Below are 12475 nucleotides of genomic sequence, written 5' to 3'. Positions count from 1 at the left end.
CAACCTTCATCAGTAGGGAAATGAAAATTGAAATCACAGAGCTTCCATTGCACAACTTTCATATATTTATTTTTTAATTTTTTAAAACATTTATTTATTTTGGAGAGACAGAGAGACAGAGCATGACCAGAGGAGGGCAGAAAGAGAAGGAGAGACAGAATCCGAAGCAGGCTCCAGGACTCCGAGCTGTCAGCCTAGAGCCTGACACGGAGCTCGAACTCACAAACCATGAAATCGTGACCTGAGCCAAAGTCAGCCACTTAACCAACTGAGCCACTCAGGCGCCCCATTGCACAACTCTTAGACTGGTTCATCATTTTTTTTTTTTTTTAATTTTTTTAAATGTTTTATTTATTTCTAGGAGAGAGAGAGAGAGAGAGACAGCATGAGCAGGGGGAGGGTCAGAGAGAGAGGGAGTCACAGACTCTGAAACAGGCTCCAGGCTCTGAGCTGGCAGTCAGCACAGAGCCCGATGCGGGGCTCGAACCTACGAACCGCGAGATCATGACCCAAGCGAAAGTCGGACGCTTAACCGACTAAGCCACCCAGGCGCCCCCATCATTTTTTTTTTTTGAAAGGGAAAAATGCTTGACAATTCCAGGTGCTAGCAAGTACATGAAGCTACTTAAATTCTCCCATGTTGCTGGTAGAGATGCAAAGTTGTAGAGGCAGTACAGAGAGCAGCTTGAATGTCTCTCATAAGCATGCACACGCCATGTGGCCAGACATCTTGCTGCTATGTATTCAGCCAAAAGAAATGAAAAGTTGTGTTTGCAGAAAGCCTGTGTGTGAATGTTTACAGAAGCTCTATTTCTAGCACCAAATTAGTGGGAACAAGCCAGGTCTCATTCACGTGGCTAATGGATAAACAGTCAGTGGTGTGTCTACAAATGAATTACAGCTTAGCCATTTACAAAGGAAAAGAAAGATCTGGGGAACCCTGTAGAGCCAGAAAGTGAGGAAGTACTTTAAGAACAACAAAAAACAGGATGTAAATATGTGGAAAGGGCACAAAAGCAGTGCTTCATGGCCAAAGGTGAATGATTTGTGCAATTTAAGTAATAATAATACTGGATTATAATCCAAAGAATACTGTAAATATTTTTGAGTCTAAATGGATATGAAAATAGTTGTAAGAATAAATTAATGGGAGAGAATGGACAATTCTTCATTATAGAAGGAATCCAAAGAATAAATGTAGAAGGAACAGAGGACACAAAAACATCTCCATGAAAACACCACCATAGTTCCTGGGGGCACCTACGTGGCTCGTCGGTTAAGTGCTCGACTTTGGCTCACGTCATGATCTTCCGGTTCACAAGTTCGAGCGCCACGTCGGGCTCTGTGCTGACAACTCAGAGCCTTGGGCCTGCTTCAGATCCTCTGTCTCCTGCTTTCTCTGCTCCTCCCCCACCTGCTTTCTGTCTCTCTCTCTCAAAAATAAACATTAAGAAAAGAAGAACACCGTAGTAATTCCTGCAGCAGGTAAGATCCACAAATGGATGCTAAGGTTAACAGGATAAAGAGTGTATTTGCATAATTTCAAAGTATTTTCCACAAAACAAATGTTAATTACAAGGAAAAAAACATAGCAACTCTACAGTAGAAGAATATGGCACATATTTAACCGAGTGATGAAATTTAGCCTCAGCAGAATATGATCTATCGACCTCACGCACCTCTGGAGAAGGTGCACTTGGGCACTTTGCCTCCGTGACATTCTGTCCAGTAATGGGTACCCTCAGTCGCATTATGAGAGAATAGATGACAAAGCCAAATTAAGAGAACTTTTATAAAATCATTGACCAGTACTCTTTAGAAGCCTCAAGGTTATGAAGGAGAAGGAAAGACTGAGGAGCCATCACAGAGCAGAAGAGAGTAAGGAAACATGAGGTAACAAGCATAGAGGACCCTGGACTAGATCCTGGTGCAGGAAAGAAAATTAATGGAGGAGCTGGTGAGATCCCCATAGAGTCTCAGGTTTAGTGCCTAGGAATGTACCCATGCTAACTTCTTAGTTTTGGTGACGGGGCTGTGGTTCTGTAAGGTGTTGGCTTTAGCAAAGTCTACATCACTGTTCAAACACTCTCCTACTTATGTAACTCTTCTGTACATCTAATTTTTTTTTAATTTAAAAGAAGATTGAAAGTATTCATAATCTTTAAATTAGTATTTCCTTTTCTAGGAGTCTCTTCAAAATCAATAGTCAAGAAGATTCTGGGGCACCAAAGTGGCTTAGCTGGTTAAGCATCCAACTCTTTGTTTCTGCTCAGGTCATGATCTCATGGTTTGTGGGATTGAGCCCCACATTGGGCTCTGCACTGACAGTGTGGAGCCTGCTTCGGATTCTCTCTTGCTCTGCACCTCCCTCACTCATGCTCAATCATTCTTTCTCTCAAATAAATAAATAAACAAACATTGATATAAAAGTATTATGATCCAGAAGGAGAATTACTAGAAAATACTGCAGGTGTGTGATCAGCCACATAACAAGACAATTCACAAAGACGCTGTGGGAACCAAGAGAAAAGGAAAGTGAAAGTTGTGAGAGACATTGTTACAGTTCATGGTGCCAAATAGAAGGAAGTGTCTCACCTTCACCAAGATTCACCCCAGGATTTCATAGAGCTTTGCTTCGTAAATCAGCCAGCTGCCTTTAACAGGGCAACATACAGTTAGAACAGAGTTGATTTTGTAAAGAAACCAACAAAAAGTCCTGAAAAGAAAGAAGAATCAAAAGCAGGTCTGAAAAAGAAAGCATTTCTGGGGAAGAGATCACAGATCCAAGGAGGAACAATCCTCTCTGAGAAAGAACATATCCAGTTGTGGGTGCTGGAGTTTCCTCTTAGGCCGCAGATCTTGACATTTGACCTAAGTGAACTTCAGATGTGACATATTTGCTTTCCTTTTATAGCTTTGCTAAATGCAAATCTATGTGTCCTGCTATGTCACTAGTTTGTTAGATGAAACTATAAAGAAGCATGTTGAAACAGAACTGCTCTCCAGAACAATAAGCGTGAGTTCCATTTTGTATTGCTGCTAACATCTCCTAACTGTGTCCCTTTCAGGCCATTGTTTCCATTCCCAGCTAAGAAAGTGCAGCCAAAAAGGATACTCTGAAAGTTACCCCGAGACTGTGAAATTTGGATCCTGATTTCCAAAATGCCTATATGTGGTCCTATTGTACAGCTTTGGTGAGGCTAGAAGGCTGCCGCTCAAAATACCAATGAACCTCTATTATTTACTGCAGCTGTGGGCTCCCATTGTGCCTGCAGTCATGAGCGAGCAAGGCGAAGGTGGCAGCTGGGAAGATTTCCGTGTCCAGAGAGAGGTGAGACTGATTGCGTCTTTGAAACATAGCTTAGAACAAGAAACAAGCAGTCGACAGGCCTGGTTGCAGCTATTTATAAATCTGAAATATCTGGGTATAGCAGGAATGAAACCAAGGTGACTACAGTCAATAATACATTGATGGCGACATTGATATATAAAGCAGAGAGAGAGAGAGAGAGAGAGGACTTAGGCCTCAGTTTATGGCACAGGTCTCCTAAAATCCTTGGAATTTGCTGGGTAATAAGAAAGTCTTTTGCATGCTACTGAGGTGGCTGGTGACTGGAGTCTCCCAATAGGTTCTAGATGGTGGCTGGTGGCCAGGAAGACCAAGCCATGATTGGAGGGTTGTAACTTTCAGCTCCTCAGTCTACAAACCCCAGTCTTTGGAGAGAAGACCTGGGGATGGAGTTCAATCACCAATGGCCAATGATTGAATTAACTATGTTTATATAATGAAACCTACATAAAAACCCATTTGCAGTGTGGTTAGAGGAGCACCCTAGTTGGGACGCACATCAGCGTGCTGGAAAGTGTGTGCACACCATGAGGAGGAATGGACGCTGGGCACAACCCTCCCCCACCGACTACCTTCACCTATGTTTCTCTTCCATTTAGGTGTTCCTGATGTGTCTGTTGAAATAAACTAGTAACCGTAAGTAAACATGAGTTCTGTGAATCATTCTAGTAAATTGTTAGCCTGAGGAAGGGCTTGTGGGAACCCCACGTGATCAGGAATACGGTGGCCCTCTCTCTCGGGACTTATGAGTGTGTCAGAAGTGGGAGCACCGTTATGGAACTGAGTCCTTGACCTATGGGGTCTGCACTAACTTGAAGAATTACTGTCAGAACTTAATCAAATTTGTGGACACACAACTGGTATTGGGAAATCTGAGAAAGTGCGTATCTCTTTCTTAATCTGACTACCTGGATTTTAGGCTGTTCTGTTAGTGGAAGGAGGGGGAAAAGGATTTACTGCTTAAAGGAAGCAGTAGATTTACAATTCATACTTGTGGGAATATCAGTGAGAACGTGGATTGGTATACCCACTTCCACCATCACCAAAAGAGCCAGGAATCACCTTGTCCCCCCCCCCCCCCTTCCTTTCCCTCTTGCCACAGGGCTCACGTGGCCAGAGACCAGCATCTGCCTTGTTGAAGCCTTGGAGCACTATGCACATTGCAAGATGCAGACTTCAGTTATCTGTGAGAGGAAAGGAGAAAGAATCTAAGGGAATGGGATTTTTCTCTGGAAGAACTGACGTTTTTCTCACAGACAGAGGTAAAGATTCAGAACTCGAGGTGAAGATTGAAGACACATGAACTTAAAGTAAGAGGAGCTAGATTAGGAATCAAACAAGTGTTCTCAGAGAAAGCCCGTTAGAGAGTCCATTGTCTTCAAGTGTCTTCTTCCTTGAAATTCAAAACAAGTTCACATTAGAGTCTGAATTTTCTTTTTCTCTTTATAGCAAAGCTCCTTAATCCTTTTCATATTATCTTGAGCTCTCTGTGGAGAAACTCTGACTACTTAACTCGATTATAAATTGTAGGTGAGGAACACTGTCCATGGTGAAGCCTAGAAAGGATAAATAGACTCGGGATACTCAAAAAAGGAAGGTACCAGAGATAAAGAAAAGGGCATTCTGCTGACACCGGATGCCTTTGGCCGTGGTCCTCTCACAGGGGAAGAGAGAGCACGTAGGGGTCTCTGTGTTATACTTGTTGTTCATGCTTCGCTGATGCACTTCACAGTGTTTATTCGGGGTTATTTCTCCGGTTACAAAGGGCCAGTCCTGAAAGGGAATTTGGGACTTGACATTCTAGGTATTAGGTAGGATCCGTGCTTTGAGTATTTATATATATGTAATGTATATATGTACATAAATATATATGTATTATATAGGTGTGTGTGTGTCTCTGTGTGTGTTAAGTGTTTGAATCCATTTTCTCTGAACATATTCGGGGACCACAAGAGGAGTCAAGAGTTCCTATGTATGCAAAGTGAGGTTGGAGGGGAGTGTGTATATGTGTGCTTGTGTTATGTGCCTCTGTGTGTGTTGAGCCACGCATCTCCATATTTTAGTCCTTGATGATAAATTTTACTTTGACATTTGAGACAATGGATGTAGGATAGATTGTAATAAATGGGTTGATCTCTAATAAGTTCAGTTCTAAATTATGGAATATTCAGATAGTCTTGCTCTTGGTGGCAAAGTGGGGAAATGATAGCAAGTTGAGCATTCTGTAAAAATTGATTCTGATGTGCATGTTTTAGCTTCCTAAACTCTGACACATTATGAGGGCCAAGGCTGCACCGTATATACTTTTTATATTTTTGTTATCTACCCACAATACTAAGCATGTAATAAGCCCACATATAATAAATTAATAAGTGGCCTGAGTTAGGGGCACCTGTGTGACTCAGTTGGTTGAGCTGAAGGTCTGACTTCGGCTCAGGTTGTGATCTCACAGTTCAGGGGTTTGAGCCCCGCATTGGGCTCACTGCTGTCAGCCCAGAGCTTACTTCGGATCCTCAGATCCCCTGTCTCCCTCTCTCTGTCCCTTCCCTGCTCATGCTCTCTTTCTCTCAAAAATAAATAAATGTTTTTTTAAAAAGGCACCTGAGTTAATAATAGGTATTATATAAATAGAAGACTCAGATATTCAACATTTTGCCAATGATGAATGAGGCTTTTAAAAGAACGTGGAGAATATTTGTTAGAAAATCTGGGTTTACGACTAATTGGATGCATAAATTTGTTTGTGTTTAAAATTGAAATTGGGCTAATAAAAGTAGTACAATTCATGTTCAGTTTGGTCCCAAAATTTGCATTATCTGATAAGCAATAGAAAGAGTGGAGTCTAAATTAAATATGAAGATAAAGTAAAGATTTACGGTTTAATTTTAATGAGGGAGTCAGTAGTGTCTGAAGAAACCTAGACTATTACTTATTTCCTAGAACAGGATCCTCACTGAGCCTGTCCTTCCTCAAGAATAAGAGCCTGTTGTCTATAGACACACGACTTGCACTTGAACTTCACATCTGCCACTGACTATCTGTATGATGTTAGACAAGTTTCCTAAACTTTCTGCGCCTCAGTTTACCCTCCATACATGGGGGTAATAATAGAAGCTACCTCTTAGTATACTTGTGATGATTAATGGGTTGGTCAGTGGATTAATACATGCACATGCTAAGTGTGTAGAGATGGACTAGCACAGATTAATTCATCAAAAACGTTATTTGTGATGTGAAGATTATACTCATTTCCTGTTGCTTCTGTAGCAAAAAGTTAGAGGCTTAATACAAGACCATTTTATTATTGGACTACGTAACTTTGGTGTCTTGCAATATTACCTTTTTATCTGTCTGGAGGCTACACGTTTGGGGCAGGTCTCACAAGGCTAACATTAAGGTGCCGTTGATGGTGTTCTTCTCTGTAGGCTCCGGAGGAGAATCTATTTCTCTGCTCTTTGGTTTTGTTGCCAGAATTCACTTCCTTGTGGATGTTGGATCTAGGTCTCTGTGTTCTTGTTGGCTGTGAGCCAAGGGCCGTTTCCAGTTTCTCCTCATTCTTTGGCGCCCGGCCGCCCTCTTCCATCTTCAGAACTGATGCAGGCGGATGAGACCCTTGCCCTCTGGGTCCTGTCTTCTGCTCCTTTCATGGCTGGAATCCCAGCTGGGAAAGGGTCTTCACGTGCAAAGTTTCATGTGATCGACGACAAGGAGCCTGCCCAGGTGATCCAGGATCACCTTCCCCACTGGGAGGCCAAGCCTTTAACCGCATTCCTGTGTTGTTTAAGGTAACATAGCCCCAGGCCTGGGGGCCGCTGTCTGGAAACCTTTCCAGCATTGAGGGACCATTATTCTTCTGCTCTGGTGCTGATGGCCTGACAGTTGAGAGCAAAGTCTCAGAGTCAGAAATCATTGCAGTTGTCAGGTGATCGGCAAGGGGAGTTTTCAGTTTCTTGTATATTTTTCAAAGTGGGAAGGAGGAAGTGAGCAGCTACCCTGGGGCTTCTGTTCCAGGGTGTGTTTGTAACATCTGCTGCTGGGACATTATTGTTGTGAGCTAACAGAGGCAAAATGAAAAACAAAATATGTATGGGAGGACTCATTGCTTCGGGTCACATAGGCTGATAAATAAAGCATGTTCAATCTGATTTTTGTAATGGAAAGTGGTGGTCTAGGCACTTGGCATTCTAGCTCTGTACTTGGTGAGTGGTCAGCATTGCTTAGGAGGCAGACTTGCAAGGGGACTCCACTCTGGCCGTATTTAAATGTTATCTTACGTATAACATCCTCAGTAGGGCTTATTTTTCTTTCAAAAGACGGGAAATATTTTCCCATAGTTAGTATATTTGGAAGCCTTTTTTAGTGTTTATTTATTTTCAAGAGAGAGAGAGACAGAGACAGAGCATAAGCAGGGGAGGGGCAGAGACAGGGGGAGACACAGAATCTGAAACAGGCTCCAGGCTCGGAGCTGTCAGCACAGAGCCCGATGCGGGGCTCGAACCCACAAACCATGAGATCATGACCTGAGCCAAAGTCAGATTCTTAACCAACTGAGCCCCCCAGGTACCCCTTGAAGCTTTTGTACTAGTGGACACAGCCAATGCCTTCTGTCATCAGTAGAATAATAATTATTATCAGTGTTGCATATCCGACCCGGGTGGAATGTGTGCTAGGCACTGTGCTAAGGACTTTAGGAGTATTGTGTCACTGAGCCTTTGTGACAACGCTTATGAGGAAGGCACAGGAATTATGAAGAGACAGACTCAGGACAGTTACTGTAGTACCTGTTACGTTTCCCGGCTCTGTTGTTTCACCACATGTCTCCCTCCTTACCATGTCCTACCGCCAGTGTAAGTGAGGTTATCAATGTGGAGCACGATGCTACGGTACATTCACAGGTGGTTTCTATTTGGAAGTGGACGAGGAGGACGCCGGGGGGAATCTGAGCGTGAGATGGGCGTGTCTAGATGCGCCCTAGGTGTGACAGGCATTGCTTCCCTGCGCGTGTCCTTTTCATGAGAAACCGCCTCACTTCCCAAAGCCTCGGCTGGCTTTCTTATACAACTCATCTCCCTCTCTCCTCTGACCCCCACATAAATAATTGGAGCAGGTAGAGAATCCCTGGACTCCAAAATAACCGGTCCATGAACTGGTCTGAGTCAATTGGATTATTTTTTGAGACTCTGAGTTGAGTCATTTGGGAGCTGAGCTACATTAAGGAATCATCAGAATAAGGATCTAGTGTGAGGACCCGTATGGACTAGGGAGATCTGTGCCTCTTGGAAATGGCATTTGAAGTAGGTTTCTTTTCCGAAACTAAAGAGACTGGGAAAGACAAATACCAAAGAGAATAAGGGTTTCTACAGAGCGGGAGAGTGAGAACGTGCTGTTTTTGTGAAAGGATAAGAGCCCCTGATGAGCGGGAATTCTGTCCTATTGGTGAGAACCTCCCGGTCACGGCGGGGGTGGGGGGGGGTGAGTCTTCGAGCTGCCACTGCCTGATTAAAATATCCTGCAAAGCCTTCAAAATTCCCTTAGTGTTATTTTTGCATTCTCTGAGCAACACTCTGATTTTAATTTGCTTTCCCACAGAGGCCTAACAGGTGGTGAGTATGGGCGACAGGAATATTCCTCACAGTGAATTAATAAATCTTCATTCTGACTGGTAAATCAATGTCTCATCAGGAGGGTCAGAGAGAATCTTAAGGTTTGGTCACCTCCAGATGAACAAATGGTTATGAACACTGAACCCCGAGGGGCGCCTGGGTGGCTCAGTGGGTTAGGCGTCTGGCTTCGGCTCAGGTCATGATCTCATGTTTTGTGGGTTTGAGCCCCACATCAGGTTCACTGCTATCCGTGTAGAGCCCACTTTGGATCCTCTGCCCCCCACTCTGCTCCCCCCTCACTCATACACAGGCTCGCTCGGCTTGCTCTCTTTCAAAAATAAATAAACATTAAACAAAAGAAGAAGAACCTAAACACCTTGAGGAGATGAATGGCCAGATCCAGTCCACCTCCTTGGAGACCTGAGCTGACTACCAGCCAGCCACGCACTCCTTTGGTCACGAATCGACTCAGCAAATAACTGGTGGGTGCTTCCTGCTCTAGATGTCACACACCGTGTTGTAAGCAAGGAGACGTGCACGCGGGCCTCAGAGAATTTACATTTTAGAAAAAGGAAACAGCCAGCGATTTGTAAAAGTAAAGAAATAGATACAGAGACAAGCACATAAATAATTAGGAGAAGTGTCAGTGGTAGGTGCTGTCAAGGAAATTAAAACCGGGTGACACGTCAAGGGTGACTGGGTGGCAGCTTCCTCAGAGGCAGAATCCAGAACTGGTTAAAGTCTTGACCTTCAGACACAGGACCACACTTATTTCTGTGACCTTAGGCAGTTGTCATAGCCTCTCTGTGCCTCCGTCTCTTCCTCTGCAAGTGAGGTTAAAAACCATAGGATCTCCTTGTAGGTTTGTTACTAATAGGATTGAGCTCATGGAAGGAAAGCATTTATAACTGTGCTAGGCTGGTGGTAAGCGCTGTGGAAGTGTGGGTTGTTACAGTTGTGCCTATTTTTTTTTTTTTAATATTTTTATTTATTTCTAGGAGAGAGAGAGAGAGAGAGAGAGACAGCGTGAGCAGGGGAGGGTCAGAGAGAGAGGGAGTCACAGACTCTGAAACAGGCTCCAGGCTCTGAGCTGGCAGTCAGCACAGAGCCCGACGCGGGGCTCGAACCACGAACCGCGAGATCATGACCTAAGCGAAAGTCGGACGCTTAACCGACTAAGCCACCCAGGCGCCCCCAGTTGTGCCTATTTTTATTTAAAGACATTTAGTTGACTGGACACACGAAGCCCCCCCCCCCCCCCCAATAAATAAGTAAACCCATTTGGTGGAGATTTGAATGAACAGAAGGACTGCCCATATGAGTCTTGCAGGACATTTCAAGCTGAGGAGAAAGTTTGTATCAAGGCCCAAAGACAGAAATGCAAGTGGCCTTGTTGGGATGGGATGGAAGGCCTGGGTGGCCAGAGTGTGGGCGAGGAGGGAGTGGTGGGCTCAGAGAGAGCCCCCCGTGCGGTAGGCCAGGCTGGGCCAGTAAGGGCCCCTATGCAGTGGGTGGGATCTGCTCTGAAAACAATTATACTTGTGTTGCTTGGAGACTAGATAGAGAGGGTTGTAAACGGGTTAGAAGAACAAAGAGACCAGTCAGGACACTGGGTCAATAACCTGGACGCGTTGTGCCCACTTCAGAACCAAGATGAGTGGTGAATACAGAAAAACAGGGAAATACAGAAACACAGAATCTCGTCCTCATGGAGCATTCATTACGTCGTAGATCTTCACTCTGGGCAAAAAAGCTGTCCCTTGGGGATCCTCACCCCGTCCCCTGGGGCTCATCCCAAAACTATCAGTGGTATTTGTGGGACACCCAGGGCTGTTGTTTATCTCTCTCTCACAGATGCTCAGAGCATAGGGACAGCATTCTTCCCATTTGGAATAATCCTTCATCATCCCTACAATTTGTAAAAAGATTGATGAGGTATCAGTTCCAGGTTTTGTCGCACCAGTCACTGAGGTAATGTATCAAAATGTGCCCATTTCCATATGGATCAAGAGTCGGCTCTGTGTGGAAAGTGTGTCATTATTGATATGAGATGGGAGTTGGCAGGCTTTCTACTCTGTGGCTCCTCTGTCTTTCTTGAGTGCTCTTGGTTAAATTTCCATAGTTACAAAGATTTCTAACTAAACAAGGTCAAATTGGCATAGATTTCTTTAGGTTTGTTTAACAGTCAGTCAGGTGATTTTGTTTCAAACTTAGAACCTAGTCTCATTCCATTTTTCATTTCTAAAATTGGTCTGACATCAAAAACCAGAGTTTTCAAACTCTTGACCTGTCTGTTTGATCTCTTTTGATCCTACAAGTGACAACTCAGCTCTCAAACTGTTCATTCAACTCTGGTGGTTTCCTTTCCACTCATACCAATTAATTAATTAATTAAAATAAGGAAGGGTGAGATATTGATTCACTCTTTTCTTCTAATAAAATAATTGTGAAGTAGCCTATTTTTTGTGTGTCCCTAATTATTTCTGGGGCTTATTTTTCTGCTCAGGGCAATTTTAGAGAGTCTGAACATTTACCAAAAGATTGTTTAAATATTTTCTAATATATAAGAGGAGACTGTGTCTGAAACACACTCTTCTCTCCAGAGAGATGTTGGGTAAGCTGGAAAATGCCAAAGCTGTCTTGTCTGCCTGAACTCTCTTCTTCGCACGGACCTCACAGGTTCTAAAATATACAATTACAGATTAATTGATGTATTTATCTAGCTTTTGAGGTTTTCTTTAAAAAATAATAAGTGCTGTAAAGAGCTAATTCCTCCTGACCTAATATTCAACTTTATTCCAACCAGTAGGTGCAGGCTTTACAAGACAGGCCCAGAGCTTGGAGCTGGGTGAAAAGCACTCAGAGAAGAAGAAAATGGTTAAATCAGGGTGCCTGGGTGGCTCAGTCGGTTAAGCGTCCAGCTTTGGCTCAGGTCATGATCTCACTGTTCATGGGTTCGAGTCCTGCGTCGGCCTCTGTGTTGACAGCTAGCTCAGAGCCTGAAGCCTATTTTGGATTCTGGGTCTCCCTCCCTCTCTGACCCTCCCCTGCTCGCTCACTCCCTCTCTCTCTCTCTCTCTCTCTCTCTCAGAAATAAATAAAAACATAAAAATTTTGTTTTTTAAAAAAAAGGTTAAATCAAGTGAAGACAAGAGAAACACTTGCCTTCTTTATTGCAGGGTTGGTTTGCATTTCCCGAATGGCGGCCATCACATACCCACTCAACCTTTTCAGTCCACAGCCTTGAGCAGAGTTATTGAACATGGATTCCAGCATAGTCCGATGAAATTTGGTTCATGACTCTGTTCTCTGTCTTGAGCCCTGCTCTCACTAATTCTTTGGAAAAACCAAAACCAAAACCTCAGTGTATATTTTCACTCTTCTGGGCAGCTGAGAAAACAAGCAAAGAGGCAGCAAATCCAGGTAGAGCGGGCTGCGTGTGAGTAGAGAAGCGACTGGATTCTGTAAGTATGTAAGTAAGGATTGCCCCCGGTGGGGGCACGATCTGGGTGGACCCCTGCCA

General features: G+C 43.8%; 1 long non-coding RNA gene across 1 annotated transcript; it reads left to right on the top strand.

The window, feature by feature from the left end:
• The first annotated feature begins 3289 nt into the window (after positions 1-3289).
• LOC120246762 lies at positions 3290-11817 on the top strand. The gene is made up of 5 exons (XR_005532134.1): positions 3290-3331; positions 3949-3985; positions 4452-4611; positions 10807-10923; positions 11759-11817. It is a non-coding gene; the product is annotated as an uncharacterized LOC120246762 (long non-coding RNA).
• Positions 11818-12475: the final 658 nt, after the last annotated feature.

Source organism: Hyaena hyaena, unplaced genomic scaffold (genome assembly GCF_003009895.1).
Source record: "Hyaena hyaena isolate Hyena2069 unplaced genomic scaffold, ASM300989v1 scaffold_487, whole genome shotgun sequence".
Lineage (NCBI taxonomy): Eukaryota > Metazoa > Chordata > Mammalia > Carnivora > Hyaenidae > Hyaena > Hyaena hyaena.
The sequence above is the reverse complement of the archived record's forward strand: the minus strand, read 5'-3'. Positions and strand labels throughout refer to the sequence as shown.